The sequence below is a fragment of the Zingiber officinale genome, chromosome 4A, assembly GCF_018446385.1.
Source record: "Zingiber officinale cultivar Zhangliang chromosome 4A, Zo_v1.1, whole genome shotgun sequence".
Lineage (NCBI taxonomy): Eukaryota > Viridiplantae > Streptophyta > Magnoliopsida > Zingiberales > Zingiberaceae > Zingiber > Zingiber officinale.
In genome coordinates, this window is record NC_055992.1 from 17,001,689 (window position 1) to 17,024,326 (window position 22,638).

Here is a 22,638-nt window from a genome sequence, read left to right on the forward strand (position 1 = left end):
GCGAGCGCTATTCCCCCCCCCCCCCCCCCCTCTAGCGCTTCTCGATCCAACAGTTTCCTCCATGTCAGCACACAAATCGACCGCTCTGAGGGACTTGATAAGGATGACATCTACATACACCTCCATATTATGCCCAATCTGCTTCTTGAACACTTTGTTCATGAGTTATTGATAGGTAGCTCCTGCATTCTTTAGTCCAAATGAAAAAATATTATAACAATAAGTGCTCTCAGTTGTTATAAAACTGACCTTCTCTTGATCCTTCTTGGTGAGCAGGACTTGATGATATCCTTGATATGCGTCCAGCATATAGATAAATTCATATCTAGAGGTGGAGTCCACCACTTGGTCGATGCGAGATAGTGGATAATAATCTTTTGAACATGCCTTGTTAAGATCTCTAAATTCGATGTAGACCCTCCATTTATTTCCTAGCTTAGACACTAGGACAATATTAGCCAGCTAACTCGGGAATTGGACTTCCTGAATGTTCCCTGCTCCCAGTAATTTGTCCACCTTTTCTTTGATAATCTTATTCTGATTGGCCCCAAAGTCTCGCTTTCTCTTCTTGACGGGCAGAGCGTCGGGATAAACATGAAGCACATGCTCCATGATCATAGGTGATACTTCGATTACTTCCTTAGGCATTCAGGTAAAAATATCATTGTTGCATGTAAGATAGTCAACTAGCTCTCTTTTGAGTCTTGAGGGAGGTCGACCGCAACTTGTGTAACAACTTTTGGCCAACCTGGTTGAATCTGAGTCTTCTCCTTTTCTTCGTAGACCAAGGTTGGTGGTGCCTCTCGGACAATATTAACCTCTATTGGTTGTATCTTTTATGTAGAGTTGGCCACAATTTTTATTATATCAATATAGCACTTGCGTATAGCCAATTGATCTCCTCTAACTTCCCCAACTTAATTATCCGTAGGGAACCTCATCTTCTGGCAAAAGGTAGAGACTACTTCCTAAAACTCATTCAGGGTCGAGCAACCCAAAATGATATTGATGCGGTGATAAAAGGGGGCCCACCAAGTGCAGGTCAAAGGTGGGGATAACAGCCAGCTTAAAGGTCAAAGTCAAGGCGTTCAATGCCAGAAAACCAACAAGCTCGCCAAAGATGGGTCGAGCAGAGGTCTACTGTAGTTATCGATCGAGCATGAAGTGTCCGATCGACAAATAGCTGGTCCTAGTAGAACACCCATACATCCAAGAGCAATACGGTAAGAACATCAGATGCTCATTAGTGATCAAAGGAATGTTAAGATGATCGGAGCACTTGTCCGATCTGGTGGAAATCATCTACGTAACCAAGTTACTACATGGAAAGCAGCAGAGGTCGATCGGGCGGGGATCCCCGGCTGAGCGGCTCCCTCGCTCAGCTAAACAGTGGGACCCCACTCATATCTCTGGATATACCTTTGGGAGATAATGTCGTCGACAATGAAGCATGGTCAACAAGCGGATCGTACAACGAAAGTTTCTACTATCTCATCAGGGATTTGCATACCCTATTAAGGTATAGTGTCAGAGATACTTTCCTGACAAATCCTTTCATAGGATGGTTAGGGAAGCATGCCTGCACCTTGAGGCACGTGCATGTTGCCTGCTGAGGTGCTATATAAAGGGGGGGGTCATGCACCGTCAGAGGTACATGTTATTCACTATTCACGCCTGTGCTTACTATTGCTCCACTTCCTTTCATTTTTCCGGTGACTGACTTGAGCATCGGAGGACCAACGCCGGAGACTCCTTCCCTGGTCCGACACTGACGTTTCTTGTATTGTAGAGCGAAGCGAGGTATACACGCGGTCAACCCAGAAGCCACATCCCCAACCATCCTTCTTCACGATTTTCAAAAAGGACCATATTGGCATCATTTGTGGGAACATAGCTTGCATCTGAGACATGGAGATGGAGGATGCTGGATGAATTACGATGGTGATGTTAACAAAGGAGGAATTAGATATGCTGATATAATCCTGAGCAGTAAAAATGGTAGAGCAACAACAGTAGTAGGCGTTGGTCGAGCGGTAGGTACAGGAGCCCACGACATCAGCAGCGGGGCAGCAGGTTGGATATAGAGATCGAGCGGAGTATGTATCCATTCGGGGGTAGAATAAGAAGTTGACATTTATGGGGACGTGTCCAATGCACCGATCACCTTTCATTGTGCACTGTTGTAGACTCCATCAGAGGAGCAGTGCCGAACGGACAGGGAACTAGGATCCTCATCGGATGACGCACTAGTTCAGGATGCATGGAAAGGAAAAGCACCAAGAAATCATAATTCGCTTGAGTGGATCAACTGATAGTAGTCTCAAGGGATCATGGACGACCCCTTACCCCGATATGACACCCCACTAATGATCAGGGAATACAATGGAATGATCGATCTGGATGACCACCTAGCCAAGTTCGATAATGCAACCACACTCCATCAATACATCGACAGAGTGAAGTGCCAGGTCTTCCTCACCACCCTTTCCGAATCAACGTAATGCTTGTTTAGATGATTGCCAATCGGATCAATTCATAGCTTCAAAGAATTCTGAGCAGTATTCTTGCACCACTTCGCTAGCAATCGCCGCTATCAAAAGACAAGTGTTAGTCTATTCACGGTGAAGCAGGTGCCCAAGGAAGCACTAAGGGTCTACATCAAGTAGTTGAACCAGGTGGCCATGGATATTCCATCGGTCTCCTCAGAGATATTGGTAAATGTCTTCACCCAAGGTCTTACCGAAAGGGAATTCTTCTTCTCCCTTATCCAGAGAATGCCAAAAGACTTTGACCACTTGCTCAGGCAGACCACCTGCCAAGCATACTGCTCCCTCGAAATGGAGGCCGACCACCAATCATCAACCATCGAAAGGCCTCCGATCGGGAGTAGCACAGCCACACCAGGAGCTAAGAACACATGTCGTGCATCATGTGGCGGCAGGTCGACCCAAAGCTGCAAAAGGCAATACTTGGACATTGTTGTTTTGCTCGTTCCATCAATGGTGATGCATAAAAATTGGGATTGTTATGACTTAAGGCCAATTTCTAGTCGACCTACTCATCCAGGATACCGTCGTCATTCACTGACTCTCAAGCAACAACATTAACGTTGGTCGAACGGGTGAAGAGAAGAAGATGGACTAGCGAATGAACAATGCCATCATCAACCTCAAAGAAGAAATAACACAAGTCCCATCTAAGCTTCTGCTAAGCGAACAAGACCCTCAGCTCAGGAAAAGGAGAACTGAAGCAATGCCACTCGGGGTAAAATCGGAATAATAGTCGGTGGGTCGACCGACAGTGATTCCAATCGAGCAAGGAAGCCGCACACTTAGCGACTAGAGATACATGTTGTTGGATGTAGCAAGGAGAAAGCCAAGGAACCCGAGACCATCTTTGGCCCCTAAGATTTAGAGGGAGTGGAGATCCCTCACAATGACTTGTTGTTCATCCGGGCGGTAATAACTAACTATACTATTCATCAAACTTTTGTTGATATAGGTAGCTTGATGAATATAATCTTTAAGAAGGTGTTTGATCAGTTGTAAATTGACCGGAGCAAACTGTAGCCCATGATGATCCCACTCTATGGGTTCATAGGTAATGAAGTATTGCCGATCGGCCAGGCTCGACTGGCCATATCGCTCGGAGAAGAACCTCTCAAGAGAACCAGGATAATAAATTTCATTATGGTGGATGCGCTATCAGCCTACAATGTCATATTGTGTTGATCAGCCCTGAATGAGTTCTGAGTGGTGGTGTCCACCTTCTGCCAGAAGATCAAGTTTCCGGTAGACAATGAGATGGGCGAAGTTAAAGGCGACCAGTTGGCCGCTCGACGATACTACATTGAGATGGTCAAATCCGAAGCAAGGGTCGCTCGGAATATCCCGCGCTTGGAAGTGAACACCATCATTCAAGAACCTCCCGTGTTGGTATATGAGGAAAAGGAGGTGGTTCAGATCCATCCCAGCCGATCAAAAGCCACTATATTTGTTGCTGTCGACTTGATAGATGAGAAGAAGGTAGAGCTGGTTGCCTGCCTTAGGCGAAATCATGATGTGTTCACTTGATCGATCCACGAGCTCCCGGGCATCTCGCCAAGTGTAGCTCAGCATGACCTTCACATCCGACTGAACACTCGGCTGGTGAAATACAGGAAGAGGGACTTTATCTCGAGAAATCAGATTATTTGAGCAAAAATAGAATAGTTCCTGGAAGCTAGCCACATATGCGATGTAAAATTTCTGAGCTGGTTGGCTAATGTCGTGCTGATCTCCAAGCTGGGCAACAAGTGACAAGTCTATATTGACTTTCGCGATCTAAACAACGCCTACCCAAAGGATTTCTCTCCCCTACCCCAAATAGACCAAATGGTGGACTCCACAGTAGGTTGTGAGTTGATCTGCATGCTTGACGCATACCAAGGTTACCACCAAGTGCCGCTCGCCCGTGAAAATCAAGAGAAGGTCAACTTCATCATGGCCGATGGGACTTACTGCTGCAATAGCATGTCGTTCTGACTAAAGAACATCAGCGCCACTTATCAAAGATTGATGAATAAGGTGTTCTGATGGTAGATCGGCCATAACATAGAGGAATATGTTGATGACATCTTAATGAAATCCCTCCGAACCGCTAACCTTTGTGCAGATATCGAAGAAACCTACCAAACTTTGAGGGCATATGGAATCAAGTTGAATCTGAACAAATGTCTATTTGGAGCAAGGAGTGGTCACTTCCTAGGCTATATTGTCACTTAACGGGGGATTGAGGCGAATATGAGCAAGGTGAAAGCATTGCAGGACATGCCCCTTCCCCGCAACTTGAAGGAGGCCCAATGGCTGACTAGACGTATCACAACATTATCAAGATTCATCTCCAAATCATCCGACTGGAGTCACCAATTCTTCAAGGTACTGTGTCGTGCAATGAAATTCCAGTGGGGCGTGGAGTGCAACAAGGTGCTGGAGGAGCTCAAGGAGTACCTTACCTCCCTACCTGTATTAGCATAACCCAATGCCAACGAGCCGCTTTGGATTTATTTGTCATCCATAGAATATGCGGTTGGCTCGGTGTTGGTGTGGCAGAATGGCTCTAAGCAACAGCCGGTGTATTTTCTAAGTCATATATTAAAAGATGCAGAATCCCGCTACACCAGTCTTAAAAAATTAGCGTACGCGCTAGTACTCATTGTTCGGAGACTTCGTCCATATTTTTTCTCACATCCGATCATGGTGATGACCAACAACGCACTAGGAAGAGTTTTTCTTAACCCAGAGGCGTCCGGAAAACTAATCAAATGGGCCATCAAGCTGAACGAATTTGACATACAATATTAATTGTGGACGGCGATTAAGGCCCAGGGCTTACCTGATTTTCTCACCAAGGTCCAGAACGCCGAGCCAGACATAACTTGGAAGATATATATAGATGGTTCATCCACTCGACAAGGCAGCGGGATCGGTGTCCTCTTGATTTCACCATGGGAGGATATGACACAATTATTTGTGCAGCTAGATTATCAGGCTACAAATAATGAAGTTGAATATGAGACCTTGATAGATGGCTTATAGGTAGCTCGGCATGTAGGAGCCACAAGAGTCCTCATCTACTCAGATTCTCAGCTGGCAGCTCAGCAGCTATTGGGCACATTCGAGATAAGTAACGCCCAGCTCAAGCTACATGCCGAAGCTTTTGAGAAGTGGTTATACAGAAGATCCCTTGATCGGAAACCAGGCCACTGACAAGCTAGCTAAATTAGCCAATTCGTTATCGCTGATCATCATTGATAAGTCGATCGAACAAGTCTCGCTAGTGGCACACATCGATAAGGAAGACAAAATAGACTTCACGAGCGACTAGAGGACGCCCTTGATAGAGTTCCCCTGATTGGGTGTCACACCAGTCGATCAGGAGGAAGCTTGTTTGTTCAAAAAGAGGGTTGGGTTGTTCACTCTGGTTAGCGACAATTATATAAAAGAGTTTTCTCAAGGCCACTGCTCAAGTGCATCGGATTAGAGGACATGGAGTATATCTTGCAATAGGTTCAACAAGGCTCTTGTGGTAGTCATCCGAGTGACAGATCACTGGCTCGAAAGATCTTGTTAACAGGGTACTTTTGGCCCACATTGCAAGATGACACCACTTGGATGGTGGCCACTTGCCTGTCATGTTAGAAGTATCATAACATCTCGCACTGGCCCACCGAGGTGATGAAAGCATCCACGGTATCATATCCGCTCGACCAGTGGAGCATAGACATCGTTGAATCATTTCCCATGGCAACGGGTCAGCGAAGATTTCTACTCATCCCAGTAGATTATCTCTCAAAGTGGGTGAAGGTCGAGCCGTTAGCCAAGATAACCGAGTATATGGTTAACAAATTTATATGAAAAAATATTTTGTATCAGTTCGGCATCCCTTGCCGGCTCGTCTCAGACAATAGAAGACAATTCGCAAGACGAAAGCTCAAGGAGTGGTGTGAAGGCTATGACATTGTGCAAGCTTTCACCTTAATAGTCTACCCCCATAACAATGGCTAGGAGGAAGTCACCAATAGGAAAATCCTCAGAGGGCTACAGGCTCAGCTCAACCATGCTGGAGGCAACTGGGTCGATGAACTCTCCAGTGTATTGTGGGCCCATCGCACCACACCAAGAGAGGCGACCAGCGTCACCTTGTTCCATTTGGTGTATAGAGGTGAAGCATGGTTCTAGTGGAAGTCGGAGTAGAGTCCGATGGTATGTATCTCTACGATGATGGAAACCTCGAACGGAGACTCATGGAGCTCGACCTGGTAGACAAAGTACGGGATAAGGCTGCTATCCGGCTCATGACGTATAGGCAGTACATGAAATAGAGCTACAAGTGGAGGGTAATCCCGAGGTTGTTCCAGATCGATGATCTGGTCTGGAAAAGAGTGAAGCCGATCGGTGACATCACCAAATTAGAAATCTTATGGGGAGGACCCTACAAAGTCATTCAGAAACTCTGCTTGGGAGCTTACTATCTGCAAGATAAAGATAAGAGAAAGCTCAAGCAACCTTGGAGCGCAAACCATCTTTAGCCTTATAGGGCTAGGTGAGAGGTGCGTAATTGAATTCAGATAAAATTGTATAAAAGTATGTCTTGTAAATGCAGGGGAATAATGAATAAAAATTCCAAGTGTTCTAGACTCTTGTGTCATTTGGCCAAGTTAAAAGTCGAGCGGCAACTATAAATCCTTGTCTACACAATCAAAGGTCGAGCGGCGGCTATAAACCCTTGTCTATGCAATCAAAAGACGAGTGGAGACTATAAACCCCTGTCGACGAATCAACAGTCGAGTGGTGACTATAAACCCCTGTCGACGAACCAATAGTTGAGCGGCGACTATAAACCCCCGTCGACGAACCAACAGTCGAGCGATGACTATAAACCCCTGTCGACGAATCAACAATCGAACGGCGGCTATAAACCCAAGAGTCTACGTCAAACAGTCGAGCGACGACTATAAACCCTAGTCTATGTCAACAAAGTCGAGCGGCGACTATAAACTCCTGTCAATAAATCGACAGTCGAGCGGAAACTATAAACTCCTATCAATGAATCAACAGTCGAGCGGCGACTATAAACCCTAGTCTACATCAACAAAGTCAAGAGGTGACTATAAACTCCTGTCGACGAATCAATAGTCGAGTGTCAACTATAAACCCCTGTCAATGAATCAACAGTCGAGCAGCGACTAAAAACTCCTGTCAATGAATCAACAGTAGAGCGACGACTATAAACTCTTGTTGATGAATCAAAAGTTGAGCGGTGATTATAAATCCTTGTATATGAATTCAACAGCCAGACAACATCCAGAAAACCTATTGAACATCATAAAAACACAAGTGTTGGACACTCACGATCTGATCGAGGGTAATATATGAGGGTGAAAGAGCTACACATGAAAGCATCTGAAGGGGAAGACGCTCGATCTAAATGAGCCGATCGCCAATGCTTGTCTTCTATAACGATGTGCTGCTCAGGCGCTGCTAGTGAGTTTCAAAATATGGCACGAGTTAACAACATTAAATAGAGCACAATGAATCACCCAAGCAGAGACACAATGAATCATACTTAGAAAATCGCAGGAAGGGAATTCTATACGTAGCCGAGCGGGAGGAAAATGACTCGGACAAACTCAAGCAATCAAGGTGAGATACCCTACTAGCCAAATAAGAAAACATTCATTCATATTGTGAAATTTTTACAAAAATGCAAAAGGAGGGTAACAAGATGAAGAGGAAGCAGGAAGAAAGCTACTCCAGATCGACAACAACTTCTTCAAGGAGCGAAGCCACAAGCTCATCCTTTCGAACAAATTCGACAAAAATGTTGATAGATAAGTGGCCACCATCCTTCAGCTATTGGACGGTGCCCGTTATGCCCAAGTCAAAAAGCTACCAAATTCGATCGGAGAAGAGTTGATTGAAGCCCTCCGAATGAAGGTATTTGGTCCGGAAGTCCTCAAGCTGGGCGAGCTCCTCCTCTTTATATTTAGCCAGTTGGGCCTTGGAAGCTTCCAGCTCAGCCTGCAGAGACTTCAGCTTGGCAACCTGATAAGCAATTTTTGTCTTTGTCTCCTTAAGTTTCTTGTCCAAGGCTCGAGCCTCCAAGTTTTTCTTCTCTAAGTCCTCTATTGTGCGAAGTTTGCGGGTGTTGGTAGATCAGACCTTGGAGTCAAAATCCTTAGCCTGCTTGTTGAGACGCTCGAACTTCTAAGCTTGCTCCTGGCTCTTGTTCTTCTCCACTAACAAAGCCTGCTTGGATCCCACTAGTTGTTCGGAAGTCTTCTCCAAATCCTCCTTTAGCCGAGCAACTTCAGCGGAGAATGCTTCAACGACGCCTCAAGATGCTCTTGCTCTGCTGGTTGAAGACCGCAGCAACTTATTGTCATGCTCGAGGAACACTAGTCTTTGGCACAATGCTATTGGAGTGTAGACTAAAAGCCTAGCTTTTGTAAATATTTATTTTTGAAATAAAAGAATCACATTGGTCAATATCTGCATTTATTTGTTAAATGTAATTGTTCAATTAATTTATATAGTAGATAACATGGAGTGTGGTGTCACACTCAGAAGATCATGTTGTCGGTTCTCTATAAATTATAAACAGTTGCTCACGACTAATATGGAAAGGAATAAATCATCAGAATAGTCGTAGTATAATTAAGTATTAGTTTATCTTGACTAATAAATTACACTGATACACTTTAAGTGTATTGAGTAGGACCATTTAGGTAAGTTCTTTTTGTACTGACTTAGTAAAAGAACTAGACCTTAGTTATTATGGATGTGTGTGCTCTTAATCCTAATATAATAACAAGCATATATATTTAATATTTATTTCTTTGACTTATCAAAGGGTGAGGTTTAGCTCGATAAATCAATATGCCCGATAAGTTGGGAAATGATATTACTTATAGTGTGTGTTGTTGATTATAGAAGGAATCTGTGTCCTAGTTATCTAGGTTGAGAATGTCCCCAAGAGGAGCTCATAAGGATTGCCATGTTAAACCCTCCAGGTGGGCTTAGTCCGATATGACAATGAAGTTGAGTGGTACTACTCTTGGAGCTAGATATTAATTAAGTGAGTTGTCAGTAACTTACTTAATTAGTGGACATTCGTAATCTTAAACACAGGGAGACTAACACACTCATGATAAGAAGGAGCCCATAATGTAATTTGGGATTGGTGCGGTATTGTGATAATAACTCTCTAGTGGAATGAGTTATTATCGATGAACTTGAGTTGTGTGTTCGGGGCGAGCACGGGATACTCAAGCTCATCAGAAGGCCAAAACCAATTTCTCCTCTAGGTCCTTGTCGTAGCCTCATTATAGCCTCAAGTCCATCCAAATATAAGGTTCTTCTTGGTGTCCAAGAAGGGGGCCGGACCATTGCTTGGTGACCAAGCAATGGCCGGCCACATCCTCTTATAGGGGTCGGCCCTATTGCTTGGTGACCAAGCTTGTAGGGGCCGACCAAGATTAATTCAAATAGGAGGGGTGTTTTGAATTTTTAAAATCTTCTCTTTGTAGAAAACTATTAGTTTTAAAAGAGATATTTTAATTTTAAAAACTTTCCTTATTTGAATTAGGCAACATGTTTTAATAGAGAGTTTTAAAAGTTTTATAACTTTCCTTTTTTAACCATCCTCATGGTTTAAGAAAAAAAAGGAAGATAAGTTTTAAAATTAAAATTTTCTATCACATGTTAAAAAAGAAAATTTTATAAGAGAAGTTTTAAATTTTAAAACATGATTTTAATTTTTAGAACTTTCCTTTTTTAACTCCTACTTTAGGAAAGAGAGCTTGTAAAATTTTATAAGAATTTTTCTTGTAAAATTTTATTAAAAATAAAAATTCTTTTCCTCTTATAGGGGTCAGCCACCCTTGCTTGGTGCTCAAGCAAGGTGGCCGGCCATGTTTAAAAAAATAAAATCATCATCAATTAATTTTGGTGATTGATTCAATCAAGAGGAAAGAAAAGGAAAATTAAAAGGGAAAAGGAAAAACTCTTGGAAGATTTTAATTTTTGTAAAAATTCTTCCCTTATTTACCTTGGGCAAGTAATATAAAAGAAGGGGTGAGGGGGCTTCATGAGACACAATTCTTATTCTCTTGCTTGGAGATCATCAAGTGGCCGACCCTCCCTCTCTTCTCTCTTTTCCCTTTTGCTCTCTTCTCCTTAGTGGTGTTGGTGGCCGGATTTTAGAAGAAGAGGAGGAAGCTTTTGGGTGGTGTTCATCTTAGAGGATCGTCGCCCACACGACGTCCAAGGCGAGGCGAGGAATACGGTAGAAGATCTCGAGGTCATTAGCTTATAAAGAGAAGGTATAACTAGTAATTTTCTTCCGCATCATACTAGTTATTTTCTTTGTAAGAATTCTAAATACAAGAGGCAATTAGATCTAGTTTATCGAATTTATTTTTCGAGTTTGTGTTTTCTTCTTTTTCGAATTTGTGATTCGATTGTTCTTTTTGGTTAACCTAGAGTTATTTTAGGAAATTAAATATTTGCTTTCCTTAAAAGGCTTTGTCTAGGCGGTGGTGGTTGCTCCCATATCCAAGAAGGTTATGTGCCTCGCCATGCAGTCCTAGAAGCCAATTTTAGAAATTAATATTTAATGGAATTAATAACATAGGTAGATTTGAATCAATAGTGTTAAGTTCCGCTTGCGATTCAAATCTAAACCATTAAGAACAGATAAGTTAAATTTGGAATCAATGATGTTAAGTTCCGTCTGCGATTCCTAATTTAACTTCTAAAGAACACAATAGGTTATTTAAGGAAAGGTTCGACACTTATACAAAATTTTTTTGTAGAGTGGAACCGGTACGTTTTCCTAGGATTAACCAACAATTGGTATCAGAGCTAGGGTTTGCCTCTGTGTGTTTAGAATTCAAATACGTTATGCACTTGTCATACATAATTTAGGAAAAACAATAGTAGGATGTGCTAACTATTTGGTTGCAGGCTCTAACTATTATGGCTTATTGATGTTGTGTGTGATTGGACCCTTGGACATATCAAGGGTAATATTTTGTGTATGCATGATTGTATGTAACTAATACAGCAGGAGCTGTATTAGCCCTAGGATTTTAGAATTTTATTTTCGATCTAGATTACATGTACATTCCCTCACGGAATATAGGATCGATATATGTAAAATTCTATTTTTGTCGCAGATCAGATTCTTGCGAGGCGTGGTACTTATGGAGCACCAGAGGCGCAGCGGAATAAAAAGCAAGATGGATGCGACGACTCGACCAGATGGCGGTGGCTAAAGATGGCAGCAGCTAGGGTTGGAGCACATGGAGAACAGTAACAGAAAAAGGCCATAATAGTTGGAAAATAATTTCCATATTTATTGCTTTTATTTACTGTGATGTGTGTGTATGCATATATGTATGCTAGGATAGTTTAAAATTCCTCATTTTAAATAACTAAGTGGGAGAGGGATTTATTTTAATAAATTCCACGGTCTCCATTTCTAGTTTGAAAGTGATGCAAGCAAACTTGCGCGTTGGCTCTGAGTGTCTTCCTCCATATCGGATGAGTTTGTTTGCGGATCACTAGATCAAACTTCCATTTAGGATGACTATAGGAAATTAATTAAGAGCGTGTGATCTTCCCCATCGGAAGGAGCATAATCTTATTAATGGACTTAGTGTCAAGTAATGGTATACACTTAGGCACGTCTAATAGTATCCTCCCCATCGGAGTCACTGCTATTATTTGTGTGACCGAAGGAAACCAACTATTAATTTTATTTGTTAAAAAGTTAGGTTGACAAGATAATAAAATTAATGGGTTATACCCTCCTTTTACAAATGTTGAATTTGTATACGTCCACACTATCGTGGCATACAAAATTCATGGTGTTTTGAGGTGTTGGTTAATTTAAAATAGTATTGTTTGAGGAATCAATATTATTCTAAATTTAGAGTCCTGACCAAAGTTATTTATTGTGATTCTTAGGATGACTTTCAACCCACTGGCCATTATACTGAAAGAGAACAAACTTACTGGACCCAACTATATAGATTGGAAAAGGAACCTAGACATTGTTCTTACTGCTGAAAGCTATAAGTTTGTACTGACTAAGGCTTGCCCTGATGCACCTGACGGTGACTCTACCCCAGAGGAGATTGAGTATCATAAGAAATGGGTAAAAGTTGATGAGATGGCACGGTGTTACATTTTGGCATCAATGTCAAATGTATTGCAACATCGACATCAAGATTTACCAATAGCTTATGATATAATGAACAATCTCAAAGAACTCTGTAACGACCCGCCTTCTACTACTAGGCCGTAAGGCCGATCACTACAGTTATGCTGAGCTAACTGTGCGGAAAACTGATCTAATTTAAATTTTAGTTGCTAACTGATAACTATTCTTGGTTCTACATGTACTGAAGGATGTAATCTAAGGGATACAGGGTGTATCCTACATCCCCTATGGACTAGAAGCTGATCTGCTAAGTTTCTTGGTCGAAACTGAACTTCCCAATCGATCCAGACTGAACTGGGTCGATTGCTCTCTGTTGGATCGATCCAGGGATCGATCCAGACTGCTACTGTGCTCGGGTGATAATCTGGATCGATCGGCTGATCGATCCAGGCTCACTGATCGATCCAGCGTGCTTCTATGCACGGGACTTTATTTGGATCGATCGGCTGATCGATCCAACATAAGTCAATCGATCCAATGATCGATCAAAAATCTTTCTGTTTGCGAGGAATAGCTTGGATCGATCGACCGATCGATCCAGAGGATAGAATGTGACTGGATCGATCGGCTGATCGATCCAGAAGCCTTCTGTTCGCGGAATCAGCCCTCAATCGATCCATGGATCGATCGAGGACCCCAGATCGATCCATGGATCGATCGGAGTTTCTGATTTCGCACTGAAACTCTGATTTCAGCACTAGTTCGTGTCAAAATCTCACACAACAATTATACAATGCATGGAAAACATTCTATTATCTACTAACTAGCATTCTAACATGACATAGTGCAAGGTTTATTAATTCATAGCATTTAAACCACTAGAAATGCCGAAAAGTGTCTTAAGCAAAGAAACTAAGTTCTTAATTTGCTAAACTCCCTAAGGATCTTCATTCCAGGTCCCTGCCACACACACCATCTCTGCATTGACCTCCAGCTTCCTCTGCTAGTCCATCTTTCCCTTACCTTTATCTGCAGTATAAGGGAAATAGAATCTGTAAGCTTAAAGCTTAGTAAGAAACCAACTACCTCACTAAAACATGCAACGATGCAAAACATGCTTTTAAAGAATGCTATTTAAAAACATGAACTAAATTTGCTAAAACATGGCATACATAATAAATCTAAGCATGGAGCTATCTCATAGTATCAACTTGGAAAACTAGGCTGAAACTGAAATTGAAACTGAGCTAAAACTGAGCTAGTGCTTATCTTAAACTATAATCACATAATTAGATTACGAGTTTGAAAGCTATTATCATAATAAGTGAAAATAGTAATCATGTTGTTGTTTGGGCCCAGCAACTGTACTTGCTGTGCGCGCATCCCTAACTAGATCCGGGTTTGCAAGTCCCGAATTTAGCAGGGTTTACTAGGTTATCTGAACCTAGGGACGACTGTGGGAGCCTAACCCAATGGACATCTGGTCCAGTACAGTGCCACTGAAAATAAAATACTGATATAGCTGAATTTACTTATCTTGTTGTTACTAGGTTATCTGAACCTAGTGCTAGGTTGTCTGAACCTAGAGGCGACTGTGGGAGCCCACCCATTGGACCGTAGTCCCACGAAAGTTGTAGTAAGGCTAACTAAGCTATTTTAAATGCTTCTATTGCATTTATTGAGCTATTAAAAATGCCTAAGTTGCATTTTACTGAGCTAATCATTTAATCGAACATCTAGTGTGCTTAAACTCTCCCCTCTATTAGGGAGACTACCTCTAGGCACCCGACAACATCTAAAACCTCCAACTGAAGGGGGAAAGACGTGTCCGGCCCATCTAAAGGTACTCACTAAATCCCTAAACCTGCGAGGAGGGTTAAATACACCCTATGTGTCGAAAAAAAAAATCTGCATATGACTAAACTAATGCATAGAAAACCAAACGGAAGCTACTTATACTGCAGGTGAAGGGTTTCTTACCTCCTGTGCTAGATTTCTTACAAATCTAATCGCTAGATCTCCGGAGGAGACGATCTTCTCGCGTCTACACGTTCCTCTTACGGAGGGGAGCGTCCTCGTGTTGAAGTCGTCGCTGGAATGTGCCCTTGGGACCCTTGGGACGGAACCCTAGCCTTGCTAGTGGTTGGCACCGAGAGAGGGAGGAGAGGAATCCCGATCAAAATAAAACCCCACTTAATAATTTCCTATTTATATTAAGTGGTAATTTCGGCCCAACTCTAACTTAAATAAAATTGTCTCCCTTTCCTTTCAGCACGGCCCTGCTGGGTTCAACTGGTTACTAGAATTATCCGTAAACCATAGGTCTCGGGTTCAATTCCCGCGTAGGCCGTTTTCGTTTTCTATTTATTTTTACTACTTCCACTACTCTAAAAATTCTGTAAAAATATACTAAAATTCCAGAAAAATCATAGAATATTTCTAAAATAGTTTTGAGAATTTTCGGGTGTTACAAACTCTTTGGGCACCAGAGTCGAACTGCTAGGCAAGAGGTAATGAGAAAGTTAATGACGACCACCATGTTTAAGGGAACACCCGTAAGAGATCATATCCTCAAAATGATGGCCTATCTGAACAAAATACAAGTTCTTGGAGGAGAAATCGATGGGGAAACCCAGGTTGATATAATTCTCCAAACGCTACCCAGAAGTTTTGAGCAGTTCCGCCTGAACTATAACATGAACAAAAGAGAGTATACGTTGGTGGAACTTCTGACAGAACTACAGGCAGCAGAAGGTATATTTCGTCAAAGTTCTCAGATTCACTATGCTAAAAATGGTTCTACTTCTAAGCCAAAAGGCAAGAAGAAGAAGAAACAGGTCTTTTCAGCAAAGAGAGTGAATAAACCTCAGGGGCAAAAAGCTGGAATGAAGAAGCCGAAAGGCAAGTGCTTCATCTACAAGCAGACAGGACATTGGAAGGTGGACTATGCTCGTAGGAATCAGAACAATAAAGGTATATCTCATGCTCTAGTTGTTGAAACATGTTTAGCGGTGTTATCTACCAGCACTTGGTGTGTAGATACGGGAGCCACTGATCATGTCTGCAATTCCTTGTAAGGGTTCTAGGAAACTCGACGACTATTTGAAGGGGAGATTACCGTCTACATGGGCAATGCTACTAAGGTGGTAGCTGTTGCAGTGGGAGACGTCTACTTATCTTTTGATAGAAATAGAAATTTGGTTTTAAGGAATTGTCTTTATGTACCCAGTTTTAGAAAGAATTTAATTTCAGTTTCTAAACTGTATATGGATGGATATTCAGTTTCTTTTAGTAACAATGTGATTATAAAGAGAAATAAGGTGATTATCTGTTCTGGTGCATTGGTTGGCAATTTATATACTTTAAATCCAATTTATCCCACAAAGCAAAATATGGAAATTAATAACACATCTTCTAACTCTAATAAGATAAAAGAACCTTCGGAAATGAACCAAACACATCTTTGGCATCTAAGGCTTGGTCATATTAACTTAAGTAGGATCCAAAGGCTTGTAGCTGATGGACTCTTGGGTCCATTAGAGTTGGAAAACTTTCCAACATGTGAATCTTGCTTGGAAGGTAAAATGACCAAGAGGTCTTTTAAGGCCAAGGGGTATAGAGCCAAAGAAGCGTTAGAATTGGTTCATTCTGATTTGTGTGGTCCTATGTCTATCCAGGCTAGAGGTGGTTTTGAATATTTTGTCTCTTTTATATACGATTATTCAAGATATGGATACATTTACCTGATGCGCCACAAGTCTGAGTGCTTTGATAAGTTCAAAGAGTACAAGGCTGATGTGGAGAAACGTCTAGGTAAAAGTATCAAGACACTACGGTCTGATCGTGGTGGCGAATACCTCTTAGGAGAGTTTAGGAATTACTTATCAGAGGTCGGGATTCAATCTCAATTGTCCGTACCTGGTACACCCCAACAGAATGGTGTGGCAGAACGAAGGAATAGGACTCTTATGAAGATGGTTAGATCGATGATGAGTTATTCAAAATTACCAAATTTGTTTTGGGGATACGCTCTGGAAACGGCAGTACACATTCTGAACTTAATACCTTCTAAATCAGTATCTTCTACTCCCACAGAATTGTGGAATGGGCGCAAGCCCAGTCTAAGACATATTCGGATTTGGGGTAGTTTAGCACATGTGCTGAAACCAGATGATGATAAGTTAGAATCTCGTACAGAAGTTCGTGTGTTTGTGGGTTATCCCAGAGGAACGAAAGGTGATTTATTTTATAGTCCTAAAGACCAGAAGGTCATTGTTAGCACCAATGCCCAGTTTTTAGAAGAAGACTATATAATGGATCACAAGCCCAGTAGCAAAATTGTTCTAGAAGAACTTAGAGAGGACACGTCTACTTTAGTACCAACAGTACAAGATGAAGTACCACAAGAGACTGCAACACATGTCACACATGATACACAATCACAGACGGTGTCTCGTCGTAGTGGGAGGGTTGTAAGGCAGCCTGAGAGATTCATGTTTTTGGGAGAGTCTTCGGACTTGATCCCGGGCAAACATGAACCTGATCCCCGGACATATGATGAAGCACTCCAAGATATAGATGTAGTATCTTGGCAAAAGGCAATGAATTCTGAAATAAAGTCTGGGAGCTTGTAGAACTACCTAATGGTGTAAAAGCCGTTAGATGCAAGTGGATCTACAAAAGGAAAATAGGGATAGATGGGAAGGTAGAAACCTTCAAAGCAAGGCTTGTTGCGAAAGGGTATATTCAGAATGAGGGAATCGACTATGAGGAGACTTTTTCACCGGTAGCCATGTTTAAGTCTATCCGGATACTCTTGTCCATTGCCGCTCATATGGATTATGAAATTTGACAAATGGATGTCAAGACAGCTTTCCTTAACGGAAGTCTTGAAGAAAACATCCATATGAAGCAACCAGAGGGATTTATTGAAAAAGGCAAAGAACATCTAGTGTGTAAGCTCAATCGGTCCATTTGTAGACTGAAGCAAGCTTCAAGATCTTGGAAAATCCGGTTTAATGAAGTAATCCAATCATATGGATTTATTCAGTGTCCGGATGAGTCTTGTGTATACAAGAAGTGTAACAGAAATGTAGTGGTATTTCTTGTACTATACGTAGATGATATTTTGTTAATTGGCAACAATGTCAAGGTATTATCGGACGTAAGGGTATGGTTGTCCAAATAATTTGATATGAAGGACTTAGGAGAATGTGCACACATTCTTAGGATCAAAGTTATAAGGGATCGCAAGAAAAGAATGTTGTGTCTATCTCAAGCTTCATATATAGATACGGTCCTTGCTCGTTTTAGCTTGCAGAACTCCAAGAAAGGTTTCTTACCTTTTAGGCATGAAGTAGCCTTATCTAAAGAGATGTCTCCGAAGACATCAAAGGAGATGGAGGAAATGAAGGCAGTCCCTTATGCTTCGGCTGTAGGAAGCCTTATGATGTATGCAATGCTGTGTACGAGACCTGATATCTGTTTTACCGTGGACATGGTCAGCAGATATCAGAGTAACCCTGGACAAGGACATTGGAGTGCTGTAAAGCATTTATTGAAGTACCTGAGAAGGACTACAGATTATATGCTAGTTTATCAAGCAGACGATTTGCTCCTTATGGGTTACACAGATTCGGACTTCCAATCAGACAGTGACAACAGTAAGTCTACATCAGGCTATGTGTTTACTCTAGGAGGTGGAGCCATTGCATGGAAGAGTGTTAAGAAGAAATGCGTCTCAGACTCAACCATGGAAGCTGAGTATGTGGCAGCCTCTGAGGCAGCCAAAGAAGCTATATGACTCATGAACTTTCTAATGGACTTAGATGTGATTCCTGGTTTGCCCAAGATCATCACAATTTATTGTGATAATAGAGGTGCAGTTGCAAACTCGAAGGAACCACGAGCTCATAAGGCAAGTAAACATATAGAGCGCAAGTACCACCTGATACGAGACATCGTCAAGCGAGGAGAAGTTGTCATCGCCAAGATTGCATCAGCAGATAACCTGGCAGATCCTTTCACTAAGGCCCTTCCGGCGAAAGCTTTTGATCAGCATGTGGAGGGGATGGGAATCAGATGTATGGCAACAGATATGGCAGCTTAGTTTTTTAGTATAAGTGGGAGGTTGTTAGAGTGTATACTAAAAGCCTAGCTTTTGTAAACATTTATTTTTGAAATAAAAGAATCACATTGGTCAATATCTGTATTTATTTGTTAAATATAATTGTTCAATTAATTTATATAGTAGATAACATGGAGTGTGGTGTCACACTCAGAAGATCATGTTGTCGGTTCTCTATAAATTATAAACAGTTGCTCACGACTAAGATGGAAAGGAACAAATCATCAGAATAGTCGTAGTATAATTAAGTATTAGTTTATCTTGACTAATAAATTACACTGATACACTTTAAGTGTATTGAGTAGGACCATTTAGGTAAGTTCTTTTTGTACTGACTTAGTAAAAGAACTAGACCTTAGTTATTATGGATGTGTGTGCTCTTAATCCTAATATAATAACAAGCATATATATTTAATATTTATTTCTTTGACTTATCAAAGGGTGAGGTTTAGCTCGATAAATCAATATGCCCGATAAGTTGGGAAATGATATTACTTATAGTGTGTGTTGTTGATTATAGAAGGAATCTGTGTCCTAGTTATCTAGGTTGAGAATGCCCCCAAGAGGAGCTCATAAGGATTGCTATGTTAAACCCTGCAAGTGGACTTAGTCCGACATGACAATGAAGTTGAGTGGTACTACTCTTGGAGCTAGATATTAATTAAGTGAGTTGTCAGTAACTTACTTAATTAGAGGACATTCGTAATCTTAAACACAGGGAGACTAACACACTCATGATAAGAAGGAGCCCATAATGTAATTTGGGATTGGTGCGGTAGTGCGATAATAACTCTCTAGTGGAATGAGTTATTATCGATGAACTTGAGTTGTGTGTTCAGGGTGAGCACGAGATACTCAAGCTCATCGGAAGGCCAAAACCAATTTCTCCTCTAGGTCCCTGTCGTAGCCTCATTATAGGCTCAAGTCCATCCAAATATAAGGTTCTTCTTGGTGTCCAAGAAGGGGGCCGGACCATTGCTTGGTGACCAAGCAATGGCCGGTCACATCCTCTTATAGGGGTCGGCCCTATTGCTTGATGACCAAGCTTGTAGGGGCCGACCAAGATTAATTCAAATAGGAGGGGTATTTTGAATTTTTAAAATCTTCTTTTTGTAGAAAACTATAAGTTTTAAAAGAGAGATTTTAATTTTAAAAACTTTCCTTTTTTAACCATCCTCATGGTTTAAGAAAAAAAAAGAAAGATAAGTTTTAAAATTAAAATTTTCTATCATCATGTTAAAAAAAGAAATTTTATAAGAGAAGTTTTAAATTTTAAAACATGGTTTTAATTTTTAAAACTTTCCTTTTTTAACTCCTACTTTAGGAAAGAGAGCTTGTAAAATTTTATAAGAATTTTTCTTGTAAAATTTTATTGAAAATAAAAATTATTTTCCTCTTATAGGGACCACCCTTGCTTGGTGCCCAAGCAAGGTGGCCGACCATGTTTAAAAAAATAAAATCATCATCAATTAATTTTGGTGATTGATTTAATCAAGAGGAAAGAAAAGGAAAATTAAAAGGAAAAAGGAAAAAACTCTTGGAAGATTTTAATTTTTGTAAAAATTCTTCCCTTATTTACCTTGGGCAAGTAATATAAAAGAAGGGGTGAGGGGGCTTCATGAGACACAATTCTTATTCTCTTGCTTGGAGATCATCAAGTGGCCGACCCTCCCTCTCTTCTCTCTTTTCCCTTTTGCTCTCTTCTCCTTGGTGGTGTTGGTGGCCAGATTTTAGAAGAAGAGGAGGAAGCTTTTGGGTGGTGTTCATCTTGGAGGATCGTTGCCCACACGACGTCCAAGGCGAGGTGAGGAATACGGCAGAAGATCTCGAGGTCATTAGCTTACAAAGAGAAGGTATAACTAGTGATTTTCTTCCGCATCATACTAGTTATTTTCTTTGTAAGAATTCTAAATACAAGAGGCAATTAGATTTAGTTTATCGAATTTATTTTTCGAGTTTGTATTTTCTTCTTTTTCGAATTTGTGATTCGATTGTTCTTTTTGGTTAACCTAGAGTTATTTTAGGAAATTAAATATTTGCTTTCTTTAAAAGGCTTTGTCTAGGCGGTGGTAGTTGCTCCCATATCCAAGAAGGTCATGTGCCTCGCCATGCAGTCTTGGAAGCCAATTTTGGAAATTAATATTTAATGGAATTAATAACATAGGTAGATTTGAATCAATAGTGTTAAGTTCCGCTTGCGATTCAAATCTAAACCATTAAGAACAGATAAGTTAAATTTGGAATCAATGATGTTAAGTTCCATCTGTGATTCCTAATTTAACTTCTAAAGAACACAATAGGTTATTTAAGGAAAGGTTCGACACTTATACAAAAAAATTTTGTACAGTGGAACCGGTACGTTTTCCTAGGATTAACCAACAAATGCCAAGCTCTCTACCCAGTACTGCAAAGGGTATAAGTCAGAGCGGGCTCACACAGGAGGATAACTATATTTAAGAAACGTACCATGGTGGATTTCCGTGTGAAATCATCAGCTAACTCCTCGAGCGGGATTATCAATGCCCAGTGCTGAGCGTCTGCCAAAAGTTTGAGCTAAGGGGCCCTGAATGTGGATAATGTGCTCGAGTGCCCGGGCATGTCATCCTCGGGAGAGCGCCAGGTGTCAGTAGGCAGGCGGATCAGAGCAGAGATTTGCCATTGACCGACTGGATCGTGAGGCTCTGAAGTCACCTGGCCTTGGGAGTTGGACTTTGAGGGACAGATATTAGAGACTGGGGTCTCCAGACTGGCAGGTGGGGGAAATAAGTACTAGTTGTGCTAAAAATGGGTCGGTCGACACTTCTTAAATTGAGGGAGTCCGATCAGAGGACAGGGGCATTGGTAAGATGGTTGTCCTCTCGGGAATGGCGGAAGACGAGCTCTCACCCTGTTCGGATGGAGGTCGGGGGTAGGTACTACCGTCGGCGCAAGTGTCGAGATGCCCGAGCAAGAAGTCCCCTCTGAATGGAGCCTTTTCCTCTATTGTGTGTGGATCAGCGGCTTGCCTGAACTTGCTGAGTCGGTCGGCTACGATTTAGAAGGTACGACCACCGGGACCATGGTGGGCCGCTTAGACGGAAGCTCGCCAGTGGTAGAGGTTGCACTACTCCCAGCCACTCGGCTCGCCTCACCACTTTGATCCACTGAACTGCCGACCGATGCAAGCTCGGCGCTTTCCAACTCAGCAACGGCCGCGGGCATTGATCTTGGCAGTAGAGAGCTTGCTCTTGCTGCTCAACAAGGACTTTAACATGACTTCGGGTACAAAAATGAAAGTGAAATCAGTTAAATTTTAAGGAGATAGAGGAAAAAATAGTTTACCTAATGAATCGAGTAGCCTTGAACGAAGGGGACTCAATCCAAAGACATATAGAACACATTCGTGTATCAGCTTGTGTATATCATATTTCTGACCTGCCAAATGAGTGTCCACCTCTAGGTAGGTTGGTTCTCAGCGATACTTGCGTAGAGCGGGAGGCCTCATCAGCTCCATCTGCCAGCCGGTCGGGAATGATGGCCGCTCGGGAAGGAAAACAAAAGAGTAGTGATCCTTCCTATGTTTATTGAAAGAGGGCATCTTGTCAAAGAACACAGAGCCCACTTGGGCTTGTAATTAACTAAAATGTCTCCACCTCGAAAAGTTTAGGATAATAGAAATAATGGAAGACATGAGGGGTGAGCGGGATACCGTATAGGCGGAATAAGATTACTACCATACATAGGAGCCTAAAGGAGTTTGACACTAACTGGGGCAAGGGAATGTGGAAGTATCTACAAACAGTTGAGAAGAAGGTGTGGATTGA